Here is a 26,935-nt window from a genome sequence, read left to right as displayed (position 1 = left end):
GCACATGGCCAATCGCGTGTGAAACTTCCTGCGCACCCCAGTAATACACGTACCCCACTCGCACAGGGCCAATCGCGTGTGAAACTTCCCATGAACCCCAGTAATACACGTACCCCATTCGCACAGGTCATTTCGTGTGTAAAACTTCCCGCGAACCCAGTAATACACGTACCCCACTCGCACAGGGCCAATCGCGTGTGAAACTTCCCGCGAACCCCAGTAATACACGTACCCCACTCGCACAGGGCCCTTCGTGTATGAAACTTCCCGCGCACCCCAGTAATACACATAACCCACTCGCACAGGGCCAATCATGTGTGAAACTTCCCGCAAACCCCAGTAATACACGTACCCCACTCGCACAGGGCCAATCGCATGTGAAACTTCACGCGAACCCCAGTAGTACACGTACCCCACTCGCACAGGTTCCTTTCGCATGTAAAACTTCCCGCGAACCCCAGTAATACACGTACCCCACTCGCACAGGGCCCTTCGTGTGTGAAACTTCCCGCGCACCCCAGTAATACACGTAACCCACTCGCACAGGGCCAATCACGTGTGAAACTTCCCGCGAACCCCAGTAATACACGTCCCCCACTCGCACAGGGCCCTTTCGCATGTAAAACTTCCCGCGAACCCCAGTAATACACGTACCCCACTCGCACAGGGCCCTTTCACGTGTAAAACTTCCCGTGCACCCCAGTAATACACATACCCCACTCGCACAGGGCAAATCGCGTGTGAAACTTCCCGTGAACCCCAGTAATCCAAGTACCCCACTCGCACAGGGCCAAACGCGTGTGAAACTTCACGCGAACCCCAGTAATACACGTACCCCACTCGCACAGGTTCCTTTCGCATGTAAAACTTCCCGCGAACCCCAGTAATACACGTACCCCACTCGCACAGGGCCCTTCGTGTATGAAACTTCCCGCGCACCCCAGTAATACACATAACCCACTCGCACAGGGCCAATCACGTGTGAAACTTCCCGCAAACCCCAGTAATACACGTACCCCACTCGCACAGGGCCAATCGCATGTGAAACTTCACGCGAACCCCAGTAGTACACGTACCCCACTCGCACAGGTTCCTTTCGCATGTAAAACTTCCCGCGAACCCCAGTAATACACGTACCCCACTCGCACAGGGCCCTTCGTGTGTGAAACTTCCCGCGCACCCCAGTAATACACGTAACCCACTCGCACAGGGCCAATCACGTGTGAAACTTCCCGCGAACCCCAGTAATAAACGTCCCCCACTCGCACAGGGCCCTTTCGCATGTAAAACTTCCCGCGAACCCCAGTAATACACGTACCCCACTCGCACAGGGCCCTTTCACGTGTAATACTTCCCGCGCACCCCAGTAATACACATACCCCACTCGCACAGGGCAAATCGCGTGTGAAACTTCCCGTGAACCCCAGTAATACACGTACCCCACTCGCACAGGGCCCTTTTATGTGTAAAACTTCCTGCAAACCCCAGTTATACACGTACCCCACTCGCACATGGCCAATCACGTGTGAAACTTCACGCGAACCCCAGTAATACACGTACCCCACTTGCACAGGGCCCTTTCGCGTGTAAAACTGCCTGCGAACCCCAGTAATACACGTACCCCACTTGCACAGGGCCCTTTCGCATGTAAAACTTCCCGCGAACCGCAGTAATACACGCACCCCACTCGCACAGGGCCAATCGCGTGCGAAACTTCCCGCGCACCCCAGTAATACACATACCCCACTCGCACAGGGCCCTTCGCATGTGAAATTCCCGCGCACCCCAGTAATACACATACCCCACTTGCACAGGGCCCTTTCGCGTGTAAAACTTCCCGCGAACCCCAGTAATACACGTACCCCACTCGCACAGGGCCCTTTCACGTTTAAAACTTCCCGCGCACCCCAGTAATACACGTACTTCACTAGCACAAGGCCAATCGCGTGTGAAACTTCCCGTGAACCCCAGTAATACACGTACCCCACTCGCACAGGGCCCGTTCATATGTAAAACTTCACGCGATCCCAAGTAATACACGTACCCCACTCGCACAGGGCCCTTTCACATGTAAAACTTCCCGCAAACCCCAGTAATACACGTACCCCACTCGCACAGGGCCCTTTGTGTGTGAAACTTCCCGCGCACCCCAGTAATCCAAGTACCCCACTCGCACAGGGCTAATCGCGTGTGAAACTTCCCGCGAACCCCAGTAATACACGTACCCCACTCGCACAGGGCCCTTTCGCGTGTAAAATTTCCAGTGAACCCCAGTAATACACGTACCCCACTCGCACAGGGCCCTTCGCATGTGAAATTCCCGCGCACCCCAGTAATACACATACCCCACTCGCACAGGGACAATCTCGTGTGAAACTTCCCGCGAACCCCAGTAATACAAGTACCCCACTCGCACAGGGCCCTTTCGTGTGTAAAACTTCCTGCGAACCCCAGTAATACACGCACACCACTCGCACAGGGCCAATCGAGTGTGAAACTTCCCGCGCACCCCAGTAATACACATACCCCACTCGCACAGGCACAATCTCGTGTGAAAATTCCTGTGAACCCCAGTAATACACGTACCCCACTCGCACAGGGCCCTTTCGCGTGTGAAAGTTCCTGTGAACCCCAGTAATACACGTACCCCACTCGCACAGGGCCCTTTCGTGTGTATGACTTCCCGCAAACCCCAGTAATACACGTACCCCACTCGCACAGGGCCAATCGCGTGTGAAACTTCACGCGAACCCCAGTAATGCACGTACCCCACTCGCACAGGGCCCTTTCGCATGTAAAACTTCCTGCGAACCCCAGTAATACACGTACCCCACTCGCACAGGGCCCTTCCTGTGTGAAACTTCCCGCGCACTCCAGTAATACACGTACCCCACTCGCACAGGGCCAATCGTGTGTGAAACTTCCCGCAAACCCCAGTAATACACGTACCCCACTCGCACAGGGCTAATCGCGTGTTAAACTTCCCGCGAACCCCAGTAATACATGTACCCCACTCGCACAGGGCCCTTTCACGTGTAAAACGTCCCATGAATCCCAGTAATACACGAACCCCACTCGCACAGGGCCCTTCATGTGTGAAACTTCCTGCGCACCCCAGTAATACACATACCCCACTCGCACAGGGCCCTTTCGCGTGTGAAACTTCCCGTGCACCCCAGTAATATATGTACCCCACTCGCAGAGGGCCAATCGCGTTTGAAACTTCCTGCGCACCCCAGTAATATACATACCCCACTCGCACAGGACCAATCGCGTGTGAAACTTCCCGCGAACCCCAGTGATACACGTACCCCACTCACACAGGGCCCTTTCGCATGTAAAACTTCCAGCGAACCCCAGTATTACACGTACCCCACTCGCACAGGTCCCTTTCATGTGTAAAACTTCCCGCGCACCCCAGTAATACACGTACCCCACTCGCACAGGGCCAATCGCGTGTGAAACTTCCGTGAACCCCAGTAATACACGTACACCACTCGCACAGGGCCCTTTCGTGTGTAAAACTTCCCGCGAACCCAGTAATACACGTACACCACTCGCACAGGGCCAATCGCGTGTGAAACTTCACGCGAACCCCAGTAATACACGTACCCCACTCGCACAGGGCCCTTTCGCGTGTAAAACTTCCCACGAACCCCAGTAATACACGTACCCCACTCGCACAGGGCCCTTTCGCGTGTAAAATTTCCTGTGAACCCCAATAATACACGCACCCCACTCGCACATGGCCAATCGCGTGTGAAACTTCCTGAACACCCCAGTAATACACGTACCCCACTCGCACAGGGCCAATCGCGTGTGAAACTTCCCATGAACCCCAGTAATACACGTACCCCATTCGCACAGGTCATTTCGTGTGTAAAACTTCCCGCGAACCCAGTAATACACGTACCCCACTCGCACAGGGCCAATCGCGTGTGAAACTTCACGCAAACCCCAGTAATACACGTACCCCACTCGCACAGGTTCCTTTCGCATGTAAAACTTCCCGCGAACCCCAGTAATACACGTACCCCACTCGCACAGGGCCCTTCGTGTATGAAACTTCCCGCGCACCCCAGTAATACACATAACCCACTCGCACAGGGCCAATCACGTGTGAAACTTCCCGCAAACCCCAGTAATACACGTACCCCACTCGCACAGGGCCAATCGCATGTGAAACTTCACGCGAACCCCAGTAGTACACGTACCCCACTCGCACAGGTTCCTTTCGCATGTAAAACTTCCCGCGAACCCCAGTAATACACGTACCCCACTCGCACAGGGCCCTTCGTGTGTGAAACTTCCCGCGCACCCCAGTAATACACGTAACCCACTCGCACAGGGCCAATCACGTGTGAAACTTCCCGCGAACCCCAGTAATACACGTCCCCCACTCGCACAGGGCCCTTTCGCATGTAAAACTTCCCGCGAACCCCAGTAATACACGTACCCCACTCGCACAGGGCCCTTTCACGTGTAAAACTTCCCGCGCACCCCAGTAATACACATACCCCACTCGCACAGGGCAAATCGCGTGTGAAACTTCCCGTGAACCCCAGTAATACACGTACCCCACTCGCACAGGGCCCTTTTATGTGTAAAACTTCCTGCAAACCCCAGTTATACACGTACCCCACTCGCACATGGCCAATCACGTGTGAAACTTCACGCGAACCCCAGTAATACACGTACCCCACTTGCACAGGGCCCTTTCGCGTGTAAAACTGCCTGCGAACCCCAGTAATACACGTACCCCACTTGCACAGGGCCCTTTCGCATGTAAAACTTCCCGCGAACCGCAGTAATACACGCACCCCACTCGCACAGGGCCAATCGCGTGTGAAACTTCCCGCGCACCCCAGTAATACACATACCCCACTCGCACAGGGCCAATCGCGTGTGAAACTTCCCACGAACCCCAGTAATACACGTACCCCACTCGCACAGGGCCCTTTCGCGTGTAAAACTTCCTGCGAACCCCATTAATACACGAACCCCACTCGCACAGGGCCCTTTCGCGTGTGAAACTTCCCATGAACCCCTGTAATACAAGTACCCCACTCGCACAGGGCATTTCATGTGTAAAACTTCCTGCGAACCCAGTAATACACGTACCCCACTCGCACAGGGCCAATCGCGTGTGAAACTTCACGCGAACCCCAGTAATACACGTGCCCCACTCGCACAGGTTCCTTTCACATGTAAAACGTCCGCGAACCCCAGTAATACAAGTACCCCACTCGCACAGGGCCCTTCGTGTATGAAACTTCCCGCGCACCCCAGTAATGCACATAACCCACTCGCACAGGGCCAATCGCATGTGAAACTTCCCACGAACCCCAGTAATACACGTACCCCACACGCACAGGGCCCTTTCGCGTGTAAAACTTCCTGCGAACCCCATTAATACATGAACCCCACTCGCACAGGGCCCTTCGAGTGTGAAACTTCCCGCGCACTCCAGTAATACACATACCCCACTCGCACAGGGCCAATCGCGTGTGAAACTTCCCGCGAACCCCAGTGATACACATACCCCACTTGCACAGGGCCCTTTCGCGTGTAAAACTTCCCACGAACCCCAGTAATACACGTACCCCACTCGCACAGGGCCCTTTTCACGTGTAAAACTTCCCGCGCACCCCAGTAATACACGTACTTCACTAGCACAAGGCCAATCGTGTGTGAAACTTCCCGTGAACCCCAGCAATACATGTACCCCACTCGCACAGGGCCCGTTCGTGTGTAAAACTTCAGGCGAACCCCAGTAATACACGTACCCCACTTGCACAGGGCCCGTTCATGTGTAAAACTTCACGCGAACCCCAGTAATACACATACCCCACTCGCACAGGGCCCTTTCACCTGTAAAACTTACCGCAAACCCCAGTAATACACGTACCCCACTCGCACAGGGCCCTTTGTGTGTGAAACTTCCCGCGTACCCCAGTAATCCAAGTACCCCACTCGCACAGGGCCAATCGAGTGTGAAACTTCCCGCGAACCCCAGTAATACACGTACCCCACTCGCACAGGCACAATCTCGTGTGAAACTTCCCGCGAACCCCAGTAATACATGTACCCCACTCGCACAGGGCCCTTTCGTGTGTAAAACTTCCTGCGAACCCTAGTAATACACGCACCCCACTCGCACAGGGCCAATCGAGTGTGAAACTTCCCGCGCACCCCAGTAATACACATACCCCTCTCGCACAGGCACAATCTCGTGTGAAACTTCCTGTGAACCCCAGTAATACACGTACCCCACTCGCACAGGGGCCTTTCGCGTGTGAAAGTTCCTGTGAACCCCAGTAATACACGTACCCCACTCGCACAGGGCCCTTTCGTGTGTATAACTTCCCGCAAACCCCAGTAATACACGTACCCCACTCGCACAGGGCCAATCGCGTGTGAAACTTCACGCGAACCCCAGTAATGCACGTACCCCACTCGCACAGGGCCCTTTCGCATGTAAAACTTCCTGCGAACCCCAGTAATACACGTACCCCACTCGCACAGGGCCCTTCCTGTGTGAAACTTCCCGCGCACTCCAGTAATACACGTACCCCACTCGCACAGGGCCAATCGTGTGTGAAACTTCCCGCAAACCCCAGTAATACACATACCCCACTCGAACAGGGCCAATCGCGTGTTAAACTTCCCGCGAACCCCAGTAATACATGTACCCCACTCGCACAGGGCCCTTTCACGTGTAAAACATCCCACGAATCCCAGTAATACACGAACCCCACTCGCACAGGGCCCTTCATGTGTGAAACTTCCTGCGCACCCCACTAATACACATACCCCACTCGCACAGGGCCAATCGCGTGTGAAACTTCCCGTGCACCCCAGTAATATATGTACCCCACTCGCAGAGGGCCAATCGCGTGTGAAACTTCCCGCGCACCCCAGTAATATACATACCCCACTCGCACAGGACCAATCGCGTGTGAAACATCCCGCGAACCCCAGTGATACACGTACCCCACTCGCACAGGGCCCTTTCGCATGTAAAACTTCCCACGAACCCCAGTAATACACGTACCCCACTCGCACAGGTCCCTTTCATGTGTAAAACTTCCCGCGCACCACAGTAATACACGTACCCCACTCGCACAGGGCCAATCGCGTGTGAAACTTCTGCGAACCCCAGTTATACACTTACCCCACTCGCACATGGCCAATCACGTGTGAAACTTCACGCGAACCCCAGTAATACACGTACTCCACTCGCACAGGGCCCTTTCGCGTGTAAAACTTCCCACGAACCCCAGTAATACACGTACCCCACTCGCACAGGGCTCTTCGTGTGTGAAACTTCCCGCGCACCCCAGGAATACACGTACCCCACTCGCACAGGGGGCTTTCGCGTGTATAATTTCCCGTGAACCCCAGTAATACACGCACCCCACTCGCACAGGGCCAATCGCGTGTGAAACTTCCTGCGCACCCCAGTAATACACGTACCCCACTCGCACAGGGCCAATCGAGTGTGAAACTTCCCATGAAACCCAGTAATACACGTACCCCATTCGCACAGGTCATTTCGTGTGTAAAACTTCCCGCGAACCCAGTAATACACGTACCCCACTCGCACAGGGCCAATCTCATGTTAAACTTCCTGCGCACCCCAGTAATACACATACCCCACTCGCACAGGGCCAATCGCGTGTGAAACTTCCCGTGCACCCCAGTAATATATGTACCCCACTCGCAGAGGGCCAATCGCGTGTGAAACTTCCTGCGCACCCCAGTAATATACATACCCCACTCGCACAGGACCAATCGCGTGTGAAACATCCCGCGAACCCCAGTAATACACGTACCCCACTCGCACAGGTCCCTTTCATGTGTAAAACTTCCCGCGCACCACAGTAATACACGTACTCCACTCGCACAGGGCCCTTTCGCGTGTACAACTTCCCACGAACCCCAGTAATACACGTACCCCACTTGCACAGGGCCCTTTCGCGTGTAAAACTGCCTGCGAACCCCAGTAATACACGTACCCCACTTGCACAGGGCCCTTTCGCATGTAAAACTTCCCGCGAACCGCAGTAATACAAGCACCCCACTCGCACAGGGCCAATCGCGTGTGAAACTTCCCGCGCACCCCAGTAATACACATACCCCACTCGCACAGGGCCAATCGCGTGTGAAACTTCCCACGAACCCCAGTAATACACATACCCCACTCGCACAGGGCCCTTTCGCGTGTAAAACTTCCTGCGAACCCCATTAATACACGAACCCCACTCGCACAGGGCCCTTTCGCGTGTGAAACTTCCCATGAACCCCTGTAATACACGTACCCCACTGGCACAGGGCATTTCATGTGTAAAACTTCCCGCGAACCCAGTAATACACGTACCCCACTCGCACAGGGCCAATCGCGTGTGAAACTTCACGCAAACCCCAGTAATACACGTACCCCACTCGCACAGGTTCCTTTCACATGTAAAACTTCCCGCGAACCCCAGTAATACATGTACCCCACTCGCACAGGGCCCTTCGTGTGTGAAACTTCCCGCGCACCCCAGTAATGCACGTAACCCACTCGCACAGGGCCAATCGCGTGTGAAACTTCACGCGAACCCCAGTAATACACGTACCCCACTCGCACAGGTCCCTTTCATGTGTAAAACTTCCCGCGCACCACAGTAATACACGTACCCCACTCGCACAGGGCCAATCGCGTGTGAAACTTCTGCGAACCCCAGTTATACACTTACCCCACTCGCACATGGCCAATCACGTGTGAAACTTCACGCGAACCCCAGTAATACACGTACTCCACTCGCACAGGGCCCTTTCGCGTGTAAAACTTCCCACGAACCCCAGTAATACACGTACCCCACTCGCACAGGGCCCTTCGTGTGTGAAACTTCCCGCGCACCCCAGTAATACACGTACCCCACTCACACAGGGCCCTTTCGCGTGTATAATTTCCCGTGAACCCCAGTAATACATGCACCCCACTCGCACAGGGCCAATCGCGTGTGAAACTTCCTGCGCACCCCAGTAATACACGTACCCCACTCGCACAGGGCCAATCGCGTGTGAAACTTCCCATGAAACCCAGTAATACACGTACCCCATTCGCACAGGTCATTTCGTGTGTTAAACTTCCCGCGAACCCAGTAATACACGTTCCCCACTCGCACAGGGCCAATCGCATGTTAAACTTCCTGCGCACCCCAGTAATACACATACCCCACTCGCACAGGGCCAATCGCGTGTGAAACTTCCCGTGCACCCCAGTAATATATGTACCCCACTCGCAGAGGGCCAATCGCGTGTGAAACTTCCCGCGCACCCCAGTAATATACATACCCCACTCGCACAGGACCAATCGCGTGTGAAACATCCCACGAACCCCAGTGATACACGTACCCCACTCACACAGGGCCCTTTCGCATGTAAAACTTCCCGCGAACCCCAGTAATACACGTACCCCACTCGCACAGGTCCCTTTCATGTGTAAAACTTCCCGCGCACCACAGTAATACACGTACTCCACTCGCACAGGGCCCTTTCGCGTATAAAACTTCCCACGAACCCCAGTAATACACGTACCCCACTTGCACAGGGCCCTTTCGCATGTAAAACTTCCCATGAAACCCAGTAATACACGTACCCCATTCGCACAGGTCATTTCGTGTGTTACACTTCCCGCGAACCCAGTAATACACGTTCCCGACTCGCACAGGGCCAATCGCATGTTAAACTTCCTGCGCACCCCAGTAATACACATAGCCCACTCGCACAGGGCCAATCGCGTGTGAAACTTCCCGTGCACCCCAGTAATATATGTACCCCACTCGCAGAGGGCCAATCGCGTGTGAAACTTCCCGCGCACCCCAGTAATATACATACCCCACTCGCACAGGACCAATCGCGTGTGAAACATCCCACGAACCCCAGTGATACACGTACCCCACTCACACAGGGCCCTTTCGCATGTAAAACTTCCCGCGAACCCCAGTAATACACGTACCCCACTCGCACAGGTCCCTTTCATGTGTAAAACTGCCTGCGAACCCCAGTAATACACGTACCCCACTTGCACAGGGCCCTTTCGCATGTAAAACTTCCCGCGAACCGCAGTAATACACGCACCCCACTCGCACAGGGCCAATCGCGTGTGAAACTTCCCGCGCACCCCAGTAATACACATACCCCACTCGCACAGGGCCAATCGCGTGTGAAACTTCCCACGAACCCCAGTAATACACGTACCCGACTCGCACAGGGCGCTTTCGCGTGTAAAACTTCCTGCGAACCCCATTAATACACGAACCCCACTCGCACAGGGCCCTTTCGCGTGTGAAACTTCCCATGAACCCCTGTAATACACGTACCCCACTCGCACAGGGCATTTCATGTGTAAAACTTCCCGCGAACCCAGTAATACACGTACCCCACTCGCACAGGGCCAATCGCGTGTGAAACTTCACGCGAAACCCAGTAATACACGTACCCCACTCGCACAGGTTCCTTTCACATGTAAAACTTCCCGCGAACCCCAGTAATACATGTACCCCACTCGCACAGGGCCCTTCGTGTGTGAAACTTCCCGCGCACCCCAGTAATGCACGTAACCCACTCGCACAGGGCCAATCGCGTGTGAAACTTCCCATGAACCCCAGTAATACACGTACCCCACTCGCACAGGGCCCTTTCGCGTGTAAAACTTCCTGCGAACCCCATTAATACACGAACCCCACTCTCACAGGGCCCTTCGAGTGTGAAACTTCCCGCGCACCCCAGTAATACACATACCCCACTCGCACAGGGCCAATCGCGTGTGAAACTTCCCGCGAACCCCAGTGATACACATACCCCACTTGCACAGGGCCCTTTCGCGTGTAAAACTTCCCGCGAACCCCAGTAATACACGTACCCCACTCGCACAGGGCCCTTTTCACGTGTAAAACTTCCCGCGCACCCCAGTAATACACGTACTTCACTAGCACAAGGCCAATCGCGTGTGAAACTTCCCGTGAACCCCAGCAATACATGTACCCCACTCGCACAGGGCCCGTTCGTGTGTAAAACTTCACGCGAACCCCAGTAATACACGTACCCCACTTGCACAGGGCCCGTTCATGTGTAAAACTTCACGCAAACCCCAGTAATACACGTACCCCACTCGCACAGGGCCCTTTCACGTGTAAAACTTACCGCAAACCCCAGTAATACACGTACCCCACTCGCACAGGGCCCTTTGTGTGTGAAACTTCCCGCGCACCCCAGTAATCCAAGTACCTCACTCGCACAGGGCCAATCGCGTGTGAAACTTCCCGCGAACCCCAGTAATACACATACCCCACTCGCACAGGGCCCTTTCTCGTGTGAAACTTCCCGCGAACCCCAGTAATACATGTACCCCACTCGCACAGGGCCCTTTCGTGTGTAAAACTTCCTGCGAACCCCAGTAATACACGCACCCCACTCGCACAGGGCCAATCGAGTGTGAAACTTCCCGCGCACCCCAGTAATACACATACCCCTCTCGCACAGGCACAATCTCGTGTGAAACTTCCTGTGAACCCCAGTAATACACGAACCCCACTCTCACAGGGCCCTTCGAGTGTGAAACTTCCCGCGCACCCCAGTAATACACATACCCCACTCGCACAGGGCCAATCGCGTGTGAAACTTCCCGCGAACCCCAGTGATACACATACCCCACTTGCACAGGGCCCTTTCGCGTGTAAAACTTCCAGCGAACCCCAGTAATACACGTACCCCACTCGCACAGGGCCCTTTTCACGTGTAAAACTTCCCGCGCACCCCAGTAATACACGTACTTCACTAGCACAAGGCCAATCGCGTGTGAAACTTCCCGTGAACCCCAGCAATACATGTACCCCACTCGCACAGGGCCCGTTCGTGTGTAAAACTTCACGCGAACCCCAGTAATACACGTACCCCACTTGCACAGGGCCCGTTCATGTGTAAAACTTCACGCGAACCCCAGTAATACACGTACCCCACTCGCACAGGGCCCTTTCACGTGTAAAACTTACCGCAAACCCCAGTAATACACGTACCCCACTCGCACAGGGCCCTTTGTGTGTGAAACTTCCCGCGCACCCCAGTAATCCAAGTACCTCACTCGCACAGGGCCCTTTCGCATGTAAAACTTCCCGCGAACCCCAGTAATACACGTACCCCACTCGCACAGGGCCCTTTCGCATGTAAAACTTCCCGCGAACCCCAGTAATACACGTACCCCACTCGCACAGGGCCCTTTCGCGTGAAAAACTTCCCGCGAACCGCAGTAATACACACACCCCACTCGCACCGGGCCCTTTCACGTGTAAAACTTCCCGCGCACCCCAATAATACACATACCCCACTCGCACAGGGCAAATCGCGTGTGAAACTTCCCGTGAACCCCAGTAATACACGTACCCCACACGCACAGGGCCCTTTCATGTGTAAAACTTCCCGCGAACCCAGTAATACAGGTACCCCACTCGCACAGGGCCAATCGCGTTTGAAACTTCACGCGGACCCCAGTAATACACGTACCCCACTCGCACAGGTTCCTTTCACATGTAAAACTTCCCGCGAACCCCAGTAATACACGTACCCCACTCGCACAGGGCCCTTCGTGTGTGAAACTTCCTGCGCACCCCAGTAATACACGTACCCCACTCGCACAGGGCCCTTTTCACGTGTAAAACTTCCCGCGCACCCCAGTAATACACGTACTTCACTATCACAAGGCCAATCGCGTGTGAAACTTCCCGTGAACCCCAGCAATACATGTACCCCACTCGCACAGGGCCCGTTCGTGTGTAAAACTTCACGCGAACCCCAGTAATACACGTACCCCACTTGCACAGGGCCCGTTCATGTGTAAAACTTCACGCGAACCCCAGTAATACATGTACCCCACTCGCACAGGGCCCTTTCACGTGTAAAACTTACCGCAAACCCCAGTAATACACGTACCCCACTCGCACAGGGCCCTTTGTGTGTGAAACTTCCCGCGCACCCCAGTAATCCAAGTACCTCACTCGCACAGGGCCCTTTCGCATGTAAAACTTCCCGCGAACCCCAGTAATACACGTACCCCACTCGCACAGGGCCCTTTCGCATGTAAAACTTCCCGCGAACCCCAGTAATACACGTACCCCACTCGCACAGGGCCCTTTCGCGTGAAAAACTTCCCGCGAACCGCAGTAATACACGCACCCCACTCGCACCGGGCCCTTTCACGTGTAAAACTTCCCGCGCACCCCAATAATACACATACCCCACTCGCACAGGGCAAATCGCGTGTGAAACTTCCCGTGAACCCCAGTAATACACGTACCCCACACGCACAGGGCCCTTTCATGTGTAAAACTTCCCGCGAACCCAGTAATACAGGTACCCCACTCGCACAGGGCCAATCGCGTTTGAAACTTCACGCGGACCCCAGTAATACACGTACCCCACTCGCACAGGTTCCTTTCACATGTAAAACTTCCCGCGAACCCCAGTAATACACGTACCCCACTCGCACAGGGCCCTTCGTGTGTGAAACTTCCTGCGCACCCCAGTAACACACGTAACCCACTCGCACAGGGCCAATCGCGTGTGAAACTTCCCATGAACCCCAGTAATACACGTACCCCACTCGCACAGGGCCCTTTCGAGTGTAAAAATTCCTGCGAACCCCATTAATACACGAACTCCACTCGCACAGGGCCCTTCGCGTGTGAAAGTTCCCGCACACCCCAGTAATACACATACCCCACTCGCACAGGGCCAATCGCGTGTGAAACTTCCCGCGAACCCCAGTGATACACATACCCCACTTGCACAGGGCCCTTTCGCCTGTAAAACTTCCCGCGAACCCCAGTAATACACGTAACCCACTCGCACAGAGCCAATCATGTGTGAAACTTCCTGTGAACCCCAGTAATACATATACCCCACTCGCACAGGGCCCTTTCGTGTGTATAACTTCCCGCGAACCCCAGTAATACACGTACCACACTCGCACAGGGCCAATCGCGTGTGAAACTTCACGCAAACCCCAGTAATGCATGTACCCCACTCGCACAGGGCCCTTTCGCATGTAAAACTTCCCGGGAACCCCAGTAATACACGTACCCCACTCGCACAGGGCCCTTCATGTGTGAAACTTCCCGCGCACTCCAGTAATACACGTACCCCACTCGCACAGGGCCAAACGCGTGTGAAACTTCCCGCGAACCCCAGTAATACACGTACCCCACTCGCACAGGTTCCTTTCACATGTAAAACTTCCCGCGAACCCCAGTAATACACGTACCCCACTCGCACAGGTCCCTTCGTGTGTGAAACTTCCCGCGCACCCCAGTAATACACGTAACCCATTCGCACAGGGCCAATCGCGTGTGAAACTTCCCACGAACCCCAGTAATACACGTACCCCACTCGCACAGGGCCCTTTCGCGTGTAAAACTTCCTGCGAACCCCATTAATACACGAACCCCACTCGCACAGGGCCCTTCGCGTGTGAAAGTTCCCGCACACCCCAGTAATACACATACCCCACTCGCACAGGGCCAATCACGTGTGAAACTTCCCGCGAACCCCAGTGATACACATACCCCACTTGCACAGGGCCCTTTCGCGTGTAAAACTTCCTGCGAACCCCAGTAATACACGTTACCCACTCGCACAGAGCCAATCATGTGTGAAACTTCCTGTGAACCCCAGTAATACATGTACTCCACTCGCACAGGGCCCTTTCGTGTGTATAACTTCCCGCGAACCCCAGTAATACACGTACCCCACTCGCACAGGGCCAATCGCGTGTGAAACTTCACGCGAACCCCAGTAATGCATGTACCCCACTCGCACAGGGCCCTTTCGCATGTAAAACTTCCTGCGAACCCCAGTAATACACGTACCCCACTCGCACAGGGCCCTTCATGTGTGAAACTTCCCGCGCACTCCAGTAATACACGTACCCCACTCGCACAGGTCCAATCGCGTGTGAAACTTCCCGCGAACCCCAGTAATACACCTACCCAACTCGCACAGGGCCCTTTCGCGTGTAAAACTTCCCACGAACCCCAGTAATACACAAACCCCACTCGCACAGGGCCCTTCACGTGTGAAACTTCCTGCGCACCCCAGTAATACACATACCCCACTCGCACAGGGCCAATCGCGTGTGAAACTTCCCGCGCACCCCAATAATACACATACCCCACTCGCACAGGGCAAATCGCGTGTGAAACTTCCCGTGAACCCCAGTAATACATGTACCCCACACGCACAGGGCCCTTTCATGTGTAAAACTTCCTGCAAACCCCAGTTATACACGTACCCCACTCGCACATGGCCAATCAAGTGTGAAACTTCACGCGAACCCCAGTAATACACGTACCCCACTCGCACAGGGCCCTTTCGCATGTAAAACTTCCCGCGAACCCCAGTAATACACGTACCCCACTCGCACAGGGCCCTTTCGCGTGAAAAACTTCCCGCGAACCGCAGTAATACACGCACCCCACTCGCGCCGGGCCCTTTCACGTGTAAAACTTCCCGCGCACCCCAATAATACACATACCCCACTCGCACAGGGCAAATCACGTGTGAAACTTCCCGTGAACCCCAGTAATACACTTACCCCACACGCACAGGGCCCTTTCATGTGTAAAACTTCCCGCGAACCCAGTAATACAGGTACCCCACTCGCACAGGGCCAATCGCGTTTGAAACTTCACGCGGACCCCAGTAATACACGTACCCCACTCGCACAGGTTCCTTTCACATGTAAAACTTCCCGCGAACCCCAGTAATACACGTACCCCACTCGCACAGGGCCATTCGTGTGTGAAACTTCCCGCGCACCCCAGTAATACACGTAACCCACTCGCACAGGGCCAATCGCGTGTGAAACTTCCCATGAACCCCAGTAATACACGTACCCCACTCGCACAGGGCCCTTTCGAGTGTAAAAATTCCTGCAAACCCCATTAATACACGAACTCCACTCGCACAGGGCCCTTCGCGTGTGAAAGTTCCCGCACACCCCAGTAATACACATACCCCACTCGCACAGGGCCAATCGCGTGTGAAACTTCCCGCGAACCCCAGTGATACACATACCCCACTTGCACAGGGCCCTTTCGCCTGTAAAACTTCCCGCGAACCCCAGTAATACACGTAACCCACTCGCACAGAGCCAATCATGTGTGAAACTTCCTGTGAACCCCAGTAATACATGCACCCCACTCGCACAGGGCCCTTTCGTGTGTATAACTTCCCGCGAACCCCAGTAATACACGTACCACACTCGCACAGGGCCAATCGCGTGTGAAACTTCACGCAAACCCCAGTAATGCATGTACCCCACTCGCACAGGGCCCTTTCGCATGTAAAACTTCCCGGGAACCCCAGTAATACACGTACCCCACTCGCACAGGGCCCTTCATGTGTGAAACTTCCCGCGCACTCCAGTAATACACGTACCCCACTCGCACAGGGCCAAACGCGTGTGAAACTTCCCGCGAACCCCAGTAATACACGTACCCCACTCGCACAGGGCCAATCGCGTGTGAAACTTCCCGCGAACCCCAGTAATACACCTACCCAACTCGCAGAGGGCCCTTTTGCGTGTAAAACTTCCCACGAACCCCAGTAATACACAAACCCCACTCGCACAGGGCCCTTCACGTGTGAAACTTCCTGCGCACCCCAGTGATACACATAGCCCACTCGCACAGGGCCAATCGCGTGTGAAACTTCCCGCGCACCCCAGTAATACATGTACCCCACTCGCATAGGGCCAATCGCGTGTGAAACTTCCCGCGCACCCCAGTAATATACGTACCCCACTCGCACAGGTCCAATCGCGTGTGAAACATCCCGTGAACCCCAGTTATACACATACCTTACTCGCACAGGGCCCTTTCGCATGTAAAACTTCCCGCGAACCCCAGTAATACACGTACCCCACTCGCACAGGGCCCTTTCACGTGTAAAACTTCCCGCGCACCCCAGTAATACACATAACCCACTCGCACAGGGCAAATCGCGTGTGAAACTTCCCGTGAACCCCAGTAATACACGTACCCCACTCGCACAGGGCCCTTTCATGTGTAAAACTTCCTGCAAACCCCAGTTATACACGTACCCCACTCGCACATGGCCAATCACGTGTGAAACTTCACGCGAACCCCAGTAATACACGTACCCCACTCGCACAGGGCCCTTTCGCGTGTAAAACTGCCTGCGAACCCCAGTAATACACGTACCCCACTCGCACAGGGCCCTTTCGCATGTAAAACTTCCCGCGAACCGCAATAATACACGCACCCCACTCGCACAGGGCCAATCGTGTGTGAAACTTCCCGCGCACCCCAGTAATACACATACCCCACTGGCACAGGGCCAATCGCGTGTGAAACTTCCCATGAACCCCTGTAATACACGTACCCCACTCGCACAGGGCATTTCATGTGTAAAACTTCCCGCGAACCCAGTAATACACGTACCCCACTCGCACAGGGCCCTTTCGCGTGTAAAACTTCCTGCGAACCCCATTAATACACAAACCCCACTCGCACAGGGCCCTTCGCGTGTGAAACTTCCCGCGCACCCCAGTAATACACATACCCCACTCGCACAGGGCCAATCGTGTGTGAAACTTCCCGCGAACCCCAGTGATACACATACCCCACTTGCACAGGGCCCTTTCGCGTGTAAAACTTCCCGCGAACCCCAGTAATACACGTACCCCACTCGCACAGGGCCCTTTCACGTGTAAAACTTCCCGCGCACCAAAGTAATACACGTACTTCACTAGCACAAGGCCAATCGCGTGTGAAACTTCCCGTGAACCCCAGCAATACATGTACCCCACTCGCACAGGGCCCGTTCGTGTGTAAAACTTCACGCGAACCCCAGTAATACACGTACCCCACTCGCACAGGGCCCGTTCATGTGTGAAACTCCATGCAAACCCCAGTAACACACGTAACCCACTCGCACAGGTTCCTTTCGCATGTAAAACTTCCAGCGAACCCCAGTAATACACGTACCCCACTCGTACAGGGCCATTCGTGTGTGAAACTTCCCGCGCACCCCAGTAATACACGTAACCCACTCGCACAGGGCCAATCACGTGTGAAACTTCCCGCGAACCCCAGTAATACACGTCCCCCACTCGCACAGCGCCCTTCGCATGTAAAACTTCCTGCGAACCCCAGTAATACACATACCTCATTCGCACAGGGCCAATCGCGTGTGAAACTTCCCGCGCAAACCAGTAATACATGTACCCCACTCGCATAGAGCCAATCGCGTGTGAAACTTCCCGCGCACCCCAGTAATATACGTACCCCACTCGCACAGGGCCAATTGCGTGTGAAACTTCCCGCGAACCCCAGTTATACACATACCCCACTCGCACAGGCCCCTTTCGCATGTAAAACTTCCCGTGAACCCCAGTAATACAGATAACCCACTCGCACAGGGCCCTTTCACGTGTAAAACTTCCCGCGCACCCCAATAATACACATACCCCACTCGCACAGGGCAAATCGCATGTGAAACTTCCGTTGCACCCCAGTAATACACATACCCCACTCGCACAGGGCCAATCGCGTGTGAAACTTCCAATGAACCCCAGTAATACACGTACCCCACTCGCACGGGGCATTTCATGTGTAAAACTTCCCGCGAACCCAGTAATACACGTACCCCAATCGCACAGGGCCAATCGCGTTTGAAACTTCACGCGAACCTCAGTAATACACATAACCCACTCGCACAGGGCCCTTTCACGTGTAAAACTTCCCGCGCACCCCAATAATACACATACCCCACTCGCACAGTGCAAATCGCGTGTGAAACTTCCCGTGAACCCCAGTAATACACGTACCCCACACGCACAGGGCCCTTTCATGTGTAAAACTTCCCGCGAACCCAGTAATACACGTACCCCACTCGCACAGGGCCAATCGCGTTTGAAACTTCACGCGAACCCCAGTAATACACGTACCCCACTCGCACAGGTTCCTTTCACATGTAAAACTTCCCGCGAACCCCAGTAATACACGTACCCCACTCGCACAAGGCCCTTCGTGTGTGAAACTTCCCGCGCACCCCAGTAATACACGTAACCCATTCGCACAGGGCCAATCGCGTGTGAAACTTCCCACGAACCCCAATAATACACGTACCCCACTCGCACAGGGCCCTTTCGCGTGTAAAACTTCCTGCGAACCCCATTAATACACGAACCCCACTCGCACAGGGCCCTTCGCGTGTGAAAGTTCCCGCACACCCCAGTAATACACATACCCCACTCGCACAGGGCCAATCACGTGTGAAACTTCCCGCGAACCCCAGTGATACACATACCCCACTTGCACAGGGCCCTTTCGCGTGTAAAACTTCCTGCGAACCCCAGTAATACACGTTACCCACTCGCACAGAGCCAATCATGTGTGAAACTTCCTGTGAACCCCAGTAATACATGTACTCCACTCGCACAGGGCCCTTTCGTGTGTATAACTTCCCGCGAACCCCAGTAATACACGTACCCCACTCGCACAGGGCCAATCGCGTGTGAAACTTCACGCAAACCCCAGTAATGCATGTACCCCACTCGCACAGGGCCCTTTCGCATGTAAAACTTCCTGCGAACCCCAGTAATACACGTACCCCACTCGCACAGGGCCCTTCATGTGTGAAACTTCCCGCGCACTCCAGTAATACACGTACCCCACTCGCACAGGGCCAATCGCGTGTGAAACTTCCCGCGAACCCCAGTAATACACCTACCCAACTCGCACAGGGCCCTTTCGCGTGTAAAACTTCCCACGAACCCCAGTAATACACAAACCCCACTCGCACAGGGCCCTTCACGTGTGAAACTTCCTGCGCACCCCAGTAATACACATACCCCACTCGCACAGGGCCAATCGCGTGTGAAACTTCCCGCGCACCCCAGTAATACATGTACCCCACTCGCATAGGGCCAATCGCGTGTGAAACTTCCCGCGCACCCAGTAATATACGTACCCCACTCGCACAGGTCCAATCGCGTGTGAAACTTCCCGTGAACCCCAGTTATACACATACCCCACTCGCACAGGGCCCTTTCGCATGTTAAACTTCCCGCGAACCCCAGTAATACACATACCCCACTCGCACAGGGCAAATCGCGTGTGAAACTTCCCGTGAACCCCAGTAATACACGTACCCCACTCGCACAGGGCCAATCGCGTGTGAAACTTCCTGCGAACCCCAGTAATACACGTACATCACTCGCACAGGGCCCTTTCGCGTGTAAAATTTCCCGTTAACCCCAGTAATACACGCACCCCACTCGCACAGGTCCAATCGCTTGTGAAACTTCCTGTGCACCCCAGTAATACACGTACCCCACTCGCACAGGGCCAATCGCGTGTGAAACTTCCCATGAACCCCAGTAATACACGTACCCCATTCGCACAGGTCATTTCGTGTGTAAAACTTCCCGCAAACCCAGTAAACACACGTACCCCACTTGCACAGGGCCAATCGCGTGTGAAACTCCACGCGAACCCCAGTAATACACGTACCCCACTCGCACAGGTTCCTTTCGCATGTAAAACTTCCCGCGAACCCCAGTAATACACGTACCCCACACGCACAGGGCCCTTCATGTGTGAAACTTCCCGCGCACCCCAGTTATACACGTAACCCACTCGCACAGGGCCAATCACGTGTGAAACTTCCCGCGAACCCCAGTAATACACGTCCCCCACTCGCACAGGGCCCTTTCGCATGTAAAACTTCCTGCGAACCCCATTAATACACGAACCCCACTCGCACAAGGCCCTTCGCATGTGAAACTTCCCGCGCACCCCAGTAATACACATACCCCACTCGCACAGGGCCAATCGCGTGTGAAACTTCCCGTGAACCCCAGTAATACATGTACCGCACTCGCACATGGCCCGTTCGTCTGTAAAACTTCACGCAAACCCCAGTAATACATGTACCCCACTCGCACAGGGCCCGTTCGTGTGTAAAACGTCATGTGAACCCCAGTAATACACGTACCCCACTCGCACAGGGCCCTTCGTGTGTGAAACTTCCTGTGCCCCCCAGTAATCCACGTACCCCACTCGCACAGGGCCAATCACGTGTGAAACTTCCCGCGAACCCCAGTAATACACGTCCCCCACTCCCACAGGGCCCTTCGCATGTAAAACTTCCTGCGAACCCCAGTAATACACATACCCCATTCGCACAGGGCCAATCGCGTGTGAAACTTCCCGCGCACCCCAGTAATACATGTACCCCACTCGCATAGAGCCAATTGCGTGTGAAACTTCCCGCGCACCCCAGTAATATATGTACCCCACTCGCACAGGGCCAATCGCGTGTGAAACTTCCCGCGAACCCCAGTTATACACATACCCCACTCGCACAGGCCCCTTTCGCATGTAAAACTTCCCGCGAACCCCAGTAATACACATAACCCACTCGCATAGGGCCCTTTCACGTGTAAAACTTCCCGCGCACCCCAATAATACACATACCCCACTCGCACAGGGCAAATCGCGTGTGAAACTTCCCGTGAACCCCAGTAATACACGTACCCCACACGCACAGGGCCCTTTCATGTGTAAAACTTCCTGCAAACCCCAGTTATACACGTACCCCACTCGCACATGGCCAATCAAGTGTGAAACTTCACGCGAACCCCAGTAATACACGTACCCCACTCGCACAGGGCCCTTTCGCATGTAAAACTTCCCGCGAACCCCAGTAATACACGTACCCCACTCGCACAGGGCCCTTTCGCGTGAAAAACTTCCCGCGAACCGCAGTAATACACGCACCCCACTCGCACCGGGCCCTTTCACGTGTAAAACTTCCCGCGCACCCCAATAATACACATACCCCACTCGCACAGGGCAAATCGCGTGTGAAACTTTCCGTGAACCCCAGTAATACACATACCCCACACGCACAGGGCCCTTTCATGTGTAAAACTTCCCGCGAACCCAGTAATACAGGTACCCCACTCGCACAGGGCTAATCGCGTTTGAAACTTCACGCAGACCCCAGTAATACACGTACCCCACTCGCACAGGTTCCTTTCACATGTAAAACTTCCCGCGAACCCCAGTAATACACGTACCCCACTCGCACAGGGCCCTTCGTGTGTGAAACTTCCCGCGCACCCCAGTAATACACGTAACCCACTCGCACAGGGCCAATCGCATGTGAAACTTCCCATGAACCCCAGTAATACACGTACCCCACTCGCACAGGGCCCTTTCGAGTGTAAAAATTCCTGCGAACCCCATTAATACACGAACTCCACTCGCACAGGGCCCTTCGCGTGTGAAAGTTCCCGCACACCCCAGTAATACACATACCCCACTCGCACAGGGCCAATCGCGTGTGAAACTTCCCGCGAACCCCAGTGATACACATACCCCACTTGCACAGGGCCCTTTCGCCTGTAAAACTTCCCGCGAACCCCAGTAATACACGTAACCCACTCGCACAGAGCCAATCATGTGTGAAACTTCCTGTGAACCCCAGTAATACATGTACCCCACTCGCACAGGGCCCTTTCGTGTGTATAACTTCCCGCGAACCCCAGTAATACACGTACCACACTCGCACAGGGCCAATCGCGTGTGAAACTTCACGCGAACCCCAGTAATGCATGTACCCCACTCGCACAGGGCCCTTTCGCATGTAAAACTTCCCGGGAACCCCAGTAATACACGTACCCCACTCGCACAGGGCCCTTCATGTGTGAAACTTCCCGCGCACTCCAGTAATACACGTACCCCACTCGCACAGGGCCAAACGCGTGTGAAACTTCCCGCGAACCCCAGTAATACACGTACCCCACTCGCACAGGGCCAATCGCGTGTGAAACTTCCCGCGAACCCCAGTAATACACCTACCCAACTCGCACAGGGCCCTTTTGCGTGTAAAACTTCCCACGAACCCCAGTAATACACAAACCCCACTCGCACAGGGCCCTTCACGTGTGAAACTTCCTGCGCACCCCAGTGATACACATAGCCCACTCGCACAGGGCCAATCGCGTGTGAAACTTCCCGCGCACCCCAGTAATACATGTACCCCACTCGCATAGGGCCAATCGCGTGTGAAACTTCCCGCGCACCCCAGTAATATACGTACCCCACTCGCACAGGTCCAATCGCGTGTGAAACGTCCCGTGAACCCCAGTTATACACATACCTTACTCGCACAGGGCCCTTTCGCATGTAAAACTTCCCGCGAACCCCAGTAATACACGTACCCCACTCGCACAGGGCCCTTTCACGTGTAAAACTTCCCGCGCACCCCAGTAATACACATACCCCACTCGCACAGGGCAAATCGCGTGTGAAACTTCCCGTGAACCCCAGTAATACACGTACCCCACTCGCACAGGGCCCTTTCATGTGTAAAACTTCCTGCAAACCCCAGTTATACACGTACCCCACTCGCACATGGCCAATCACGTGTGAAACTTCACGCGAACCCCAGTAATACACGTACCCCACTCGCACAGGGCCCTTTCGCGTGTAAAACTGCCTGCGAACCCCAGTAATACACGTACCCCACTCGCACAGGGCCCTTTCGCATGTAAAATTTCCCGAGAACCGCAATAATACACGCACCCCACTCGCACAGGGCCAATCGTGTGTGAAACTTCCCGCGCACCCCAGTAATACACATACCCCACTCGCACAGGGCCAATCGCGTGTGAAACTTCCCATGAACCCCTGTAATACACGTACCCCACTCGCACAGGGCATTTCATGTGTAAAACTTCCCGCGAACCCAGTAATACACGTACCCCACTCGCACAGGGCCCTTTCGCGTGTAAAACTTCCTGCAAACCCCATTAATACACAAACCCCACTCGCACAGGGCCCTTCGCGTGTGAAACTTCCCGCGCACCCCAGTAATACACATACCCCACTCGCACAGGGCCAATCGTGTGTGAAACTTCCCGCGAACCCCAGTGATACACATACTCCACTTGCACAGGGCCCTTTCGCGTGTAAAACTTCCCGCGAACCCCAGTAATACACGTACCCCACTCGCACAGGGCCCTTTCACGTGTAAAACTTCCCGCGCACCAAAGTAATACACGTACTTCACTAGCACAAGGCCAATCGCGTGTGAAACTTCCCGTGAACCCCAGCAATACATGTACCCCACTCGCACAGGGCCCGTTCATGTGTGAAACTCCATGCGAACCCCAGTAACACACGTACCCCACTCGCACAGGTTCCTTTCGCATGTAAAACTTCCAGAGAACCCCAGTAATACACGTACCCCACTCGTACAGGGCCATTCGTGTGTGAAACTTCCCGCGCACCCCAGTAATACACGTAACCCAATCGCACAGGGCCAATCACGTGTGAAACTTCCCGCGAACCCCAGTAATACACGTCCCCCACTCGCACAGCGCCCTTCGCATGTAAAACTTCCTGCGAACCCCAGTAATACACATACCTCATTCGCACAGGGCCAATCGCGTGTGAAACTTCCCGCGCAAACCAGTAATACATGTACCCCACTCGCATAGAGCCAATCGCGTGTGAAACTTCCCGCGTACCCCACTCGCACAGGGCCAATTGCGTGTGAAACTTCCCGCGAACCCCAGTTATACACATACCCCACTCGCACAGGCCCCTTTCGCATGTAAAACTTCCCGTGAACCCCAGTAATACAGATAACCCACTCGCACAGGGCCCTTTCACATGTAAAACTTCCCGCGCACCCCAATAATACACATACCCCACTCGCACAGGGCAAATCGCGTGTGAAACTTCCCGTGAACCCCAGTAATACACGTACCCCACACGCACAGGGCCCTTTCATGTGTAAAACTTCCTGCAAACCCCAGTTATACACGTACCCCACTCGCACATGGCCAATCACGTGTGAAACTTCACGCAAACCCCAGTAATACACGTACCCCACTCGCACAGGGCCCTTTCGCATGTAAAACTTCCCGCGAACCCCAGTAATACACGTACCCCACTCGCACAGGGCCCTTTCGCGTGAAAAACTTCCAGCGAACCGCAGTAATACACGCACCCCACTCGCACAGGGCCAATCGCATGTGAAACTTCTGTTGCACCCCAGTAATACACATACCCCACTCGCACAGGGCCAATCACGTGTGAAACTTCCAATGAACCCCAGTAATACACGTACCCCACTCGCACGGGGCATTTCATGTGTAAAACTTCCCGGGAACCCAGTAATACACGTACCCCACTCGCACAGGGCCAATCTCGTTTGAAACTTCACGCGAACCTCAGTAATACACATAACCCACTCGCACAGGGCCCTTTCACGTGTAAAACTTCCCGCGCACCCCAATAATACACATACCCCACTCGCACAGGGCAAATCGCGTGTGAAACTTCCCGTGAACCCCACTAATACACGTACCCCACACGCACAGGGCCCTTTCATGTGTAAAACTTCCCGCGAACCCAGTAATACACGTACCCCACTCGCACAGGGCCAATCGCGTTTGAAACTTCACGCGAACCCCAGTAATACACGTACCCCACTCGCACAGGTTCCTTTCACATGTAAAACTTCCCGCGAACCCCAGTAATACACGTACCCCACTCGCACAGGGCCCTTCGTGTGTGAAACTTCCCGCGCACCCCAGTAATACACGTAACCCATTCGCACAGGGCCAATCGCGTGTGAAACTTCCCACGAACCCCAGTAATACACGTACCCCACTCGCACAGGGCCCTTTCGCGTGTAAAACTTCCTGCGAACCCCATTAATACACGAACCCCACTCGCACAGGGCCCTTCGCGTGTGAAAGTTCCCGCACACCCCAGTAATACACATACCCCACTCGCACAGGGCCAATCACGTGTGAAACTTCCCGTGAACCCCAGTGATACACATACCCCACTTGCACAGGGCCCTTTCGCGTGTAAAACTTCCTGCGAACCCCAGTAATACACGTTACCCACTCGCACAGAGCCAATCATGTGTGAAACTTCCTGTGAACCCCAGTAATACATGTACTCCACTCGCACAGGGCCCTTTCGTGTGTATAACTTCCCGCGAACCCCAGTAATACACGTACCCCACTCGCACAGGGCCAATCGCGTGTGAAACTTCACGCGAACCCCAGTAATGCATGTACCCCACTCGCACAGGGCCCTTTCGCATGTAAAACTTCCTGCGAACCCCAGTAATACACGTACCCCACTCGCACAGGGCCCTTCATGTGTGAAACTTCCCGCGCACTCCAGTAATACACGTACCCCACTCGCACAGGGCCAATCGCGTGTGAAACTTCCCGCGAACCCCAGTAATACACCTACCCAACTCGCACAGGGCCCTTTCGCATGTAAAACTTCCCACGAACCCCAGTAATACACAAACCCCACTCGCACAGGGCCCTTCACGTGTGAAACTTCCTGCGCACCCCAGTAATACACATACCCCACTCGCACAGGGCCAATCGCGTGTGAAACTTCCCGCGCACCCCAGTAATACATGTACCCCACTCGCATAGGGCCAATCGCGTGTGAAACTTCCCGCGCACCCAGTAATATACGTACCCCACTCGCACAGGTCCAATCGCGTGTGAAACTTCCCGTGAACCCCAGTTATACACATACCCCACTCGCAAAGGGCCCTTTCGCATGTTAAACTTCCCGCGAACCCCAGTAATACACATACCCCACTCGCACAGGGCAAATCGCGTGTGAAACTTCCCGTGAACCCCAGTAATACACGTACCCCACTCGCACAGGGCCCTTTCATGTGTAAAACTTCCTGCAAACCCCAGTTATACATGTACCCCACTCGCACATGGCCAATCACGTGTGAAACTTCACGCGAACCCCAGTAATACACGTACCCCACTCGCACAGGGCCCTTTCGCGTGTAAAACTGC

The sequence above is a fragment of the Ambystoma mexicanum genome, chromosome 4q (assembly GCF_040938575.1).
Source record: "Ambystoma mexicanum isolate Mex_15411 chromosome 4q, UKY_AmexF1_1, whole genome shotgun sequence".
In the NCBI taxonomy this organism is placed as follows: domain Eukaryota; kingdom Metazoa; phylum Chordata; class Amphibia; order Caudata; family Ambystomatidae; genus Ambystoma; species Ambystoma mexicanum.
Note: the sequence above shows the minus strand (reverse complement) of the source record.